The sequence below is a fragment of the Bidens hawaiensis genome, unplaced genomic scaffold, assembly GCF_021521415.1.
Source record: "Bidens hawaiensis isolate Kalapana, Puna unplaced genomic scaffold, B.hawaiensis_p1.1 tig00034604_1, whole genome shotgun sequence".
In the NCBI taxonomy this organism is placed as follows: Eukaryota; Viridiplantae; Streptophyta; class Magnoliopsida; order Asterales; family Asteraceae; genus Bidens; species Bidens hawaiensis.
The window spans coordinates 1,123-4,838 of NW_027495979.1; the positions used below are offsets into that span (position 1 = coordinate 1,123).

The 3,716-nt window shown below is 36.9% G+C and overlaps 1 long non-coding RNA gene across 1 annotated transcript; it reads right to left on the reverse strand.

Annotated features, from left to right (window-relative positions):
• Positions 1 to 348: 348 nt before the first annotated feature.
• LOC143586289 (uncharacterized) lies at positions 349 to 1,025 on the reverse strand. The gene is made up of 3 exons (XR_013144686.1): positions 888 to 1,025; positions 667 to 741; positions 349 to 384 (listed from the first exon to the last, which is right to left on the reverse strand). It is a non-coding gene; the product is annotated as an uncharacterized LOC143586289 (long non-coding RNA).
• Positions 1,026 to 3,716: the final 2,691 nt, after the last annotated feature.

Here is a 3,716-nt window from a genome sequence, read left to right on the forward strand (position 1 = left end):
TCCTAATATCCCAAACAAGATTATGAAACTAAATTTTATAGTCACATAATATATCTATGAACAACTTAAACGTCCTACAAAAACTTATGACACTTTTACAATGTTTTAACAGTTAGGACAAAATTTAGAAGTCCTAACAAATCATATTATACAACCATTTTTTAAAAGTCCACAAACAATTTTACTATGCGGTTATGAACATCTAAATATTAAAAGAAATAAAACTTCATTATAACAAAAAAAACCATAAATAAGTTATAGCATTATCCAAGATAAATCCTTGTAACATTCAACAAAAAAAATTAATAATGAATGCTTTGGTATGTTCCTAGAACCACTGCTCCTGTTAGATTATCAATAACTTCTTGATGACCTGCACATGAACTGCAACAAACCCATACAAAGATATCAATAATGAATGCTTTGGTATGTTCTTAGAACATTATATGATGTGTTGTGCCCAACTGTTGGGTCATTCAAATAGTTAATACATAAGACTAAAACCCTTTTTGACATGAACACATCAAATTCTTTCTGACCAGAACCAAAAAGATCATTTTTTTAGAACAATCCGTTTTGAGCCGAACCTGTCTAACCGGCCCATTTTCCCAAGCAATAATTTAAATTTTTTTGATATATTCTTATCATATTGAAGTCAAAACACACCTTCAAATGGCTTGAACGTCTTCGCGGGTCATCGTGGAGCATTCATCAATTCAAGAATCATCTTCAGTACTTCCCCTAAAAACACACAACAAAACTATATTAATTTCTTAAACTTTCAACTAAAACAAACGCACTACAGGTTTTAAACTGAACAGATAGTATCGTTTCCAAGTTCGTTAACAGCACTAACAAACTATCGATGCAATTCAACAGGCATGCACCTTTTTCGGTCCATTTGTTCCAACATCACCATCATCTTTCTGTTTAACGTTTCTCATTTTTTACTTCGCTTCATTAGACATTGTACTCCGACCTTGATTCTCAATATTTAGCAAACCTAGTGAAAACAAAAAACGGAAAATCAAACCGAATTACAATCAGTTAACCAGCAGCTTTGACTTATGGTGTCTCCAGTTCTGTTTTTTTAGAGATTCGCTGCTAGGACATATATGCAGTTTTTTTCCAAATACAAACCCCAACCATTATATATATAAACATACAAAAGTAAATTAACGTAAACTAAGTCAAATGTTATGTTCAAGTCAAAACATAAAACTAACAATTAAAGCATTAAACTAACTAGTTCATATAATCATTTGTCTCCCACATCCGTATAATCTTCATCGCCTTAATTTGATGCCTTTCATGAATCCATAAAGCAAACCTGTTAAGCTGTTGACCAAACAACTCCATCCTCCTACATGTAAGAAAACAGTAATATTTAGCAACTTCATAAAATAGATGGAACTAGAGTAGTTTCTAAAACTCTAGTTTAGCTCATTTCGAGATCTAATTTTAAAACTTGAACTAGGGATGCAGAGAGATTTTCTAATAAATAAAAAAAAATTCAGCATTTGAAGTACTTACTGATGCAAATGAATCTCGGCCAAGTTATGCAAGTCTCAAACACATGCCTAGTTATATGGCCATAAAACAGGCTGCTGAAGGGTTTCTGTTGGCTGCAATTGCTTGCCAAATGAGTTTGAACCAAATTAGGCTTATAAAAGAAAATTAAATACACATTTAGGCTCATGAAAACAAAAATAAACCTAAAAGTAATACTTACACTGATGAAGACCCGTAATTGGTAAGCTTATTCTTACTTCAACAAAACAAAAGCGAGCTCCTACACAAGAAAAGATGCATATTGTATGCACATTCATCCATAAATTTTTCGTGTTCGAAAGGTTCGTTTATTAGCACTCAATAATAGAGATTTTCAAAACAATATCTTTTTTTTACCTCCTTCTTTGGCTGATCCATTGCCTGTGACCTCGAATGTACCTTTGGTGGTCGTATCTGCACCATCTACTATTACTCCATCTACGGTCCAGTTGTCAGCACCGGAGATTGTTTCTTTACCACCCCCTACTATTACTCCATCAGAAGTGGTTGCTAGGTTTGTTGAGTCCACATTGGTAGCTACGACTGGGTTGTCTGTTTCAATTTCACCCACGACTACTATACAGCCGACATCTGATATTTCTGTAAGCTTGGAAATTCCACCAACGTAGGCTCAGGATACTTTTCACATGAACTTTGATTTTGATCCTAATTTGTCTAATTCTGAGAGGATTGCGGCTCTTGAAAGGGTGGTTGCTGCACAGTCACGGGTGAATGTTATTCAAACTCAAGCTAATAATCGTTTGGTGGCAGGGAATCAACTTCAGACTGCACTTCTTGCTGAGCACGGTAAGTTGTTTGATAAGCTAAAACAGTTCTTAGCATCTCAAGGGGAGTCGAGTTGCAAGGGTGATGAGTTAAGAACGAAGAAAAGACAGGACAGAGATGATGATCACAATGCATCGAAAGATGAAGGTGGTGAGCTACCAAGAACTGAACAAACTCTTGAAGCTTCCATATCTCAGGGGAATCTGCTAGTCCATCGGGCAGTGCAGGTGGTGAGACAGTGGTTGTTGATGATGAGGATGAGTTGGGTGACGATGTGCTGACTATTAGTGAGATTGAGAAAATTGGTGAACAAATAGAGATTGATAGTGGGTTAGAGGAAGGTGAGATAATTGATGATGTTGAGCATGATATTCCAAGTGTTGATCAAGAGAAACTGGTTCAAGATGAATATGTGTCGGGCGACTCTGAGTGGGAAGAGCAGCCAAGGTGGAAAGAAGGTTGTGCTCAGTGGTTCATCCAAACTAAGAAGCCAGTGGTACCCACGATGTTCAAGAAGAGTTATAATATCAAAGGTTATGCTGAATCAAAGAAAGGTATTATTTGATGGTTGTATGATGAGCAGTTAAAGTTGTTTGTGATAAAAAGATATGACAGGATTCAATATTTTGCTAAGACATTGAGATCGCTTAACACTTTCCCTGAGTGTGAAGTGAAAGATTTGGCTCGGTTGAAATTGATAAATAGAAGTGATGATGATTTGCAAGATGGGTTGGAAAGATAGTGTGGAAGGAGAGTGTTAAGGAGAAAAAGCTTGAGCTTTTAAAGCCTCAAAAGTGAAAGCTGGTTGAAGACAAGGAACGAGGTATGCTGGCTGATGGTAAGCCCTGGATGGTGATGAAGGCCGATTCGTTGTTTGAAAGAGGTTCCTATGAAGCTTATGCCTAGGATGTGTTGAAGGATCTCAAGTGGTGGTATGTTGATTGCCAAACTGCTGAAGCTGTGATGGAAGATGAAGACGAACAGGAGATCTTGAGAGTGTATGATCCAATGCACTTGGTTAATTTGTCTCAAGCTGATTTGCAGGTACTCAATGATAAAAAGATTTCTATATTCCTGCATGGTAAGAAGAAGCAAAGAAGTACCAGAGGGTGGTCTCTGTCTGTGTGAGACAGGGCGTTCATGCTTGAAGACGTTGGGTACATGGTTTTTGGATTACGAGACACGAGAAAGATGTTAGAGATATGAAGCTACTACCAAGGGGGAGTCTGTTGGTGCATGATGCCAGTAGTTCATTTATCTCGTGTTTACCGTGTCTGTAATCGTTACATTGTTCTTATCTGGTTAAACTTGTTAGTTTGCTTGTAGTGTTAGGCGAACTTGTGGGATAGCAAAGTTAGGGACAACTTCGCCTAGCATAA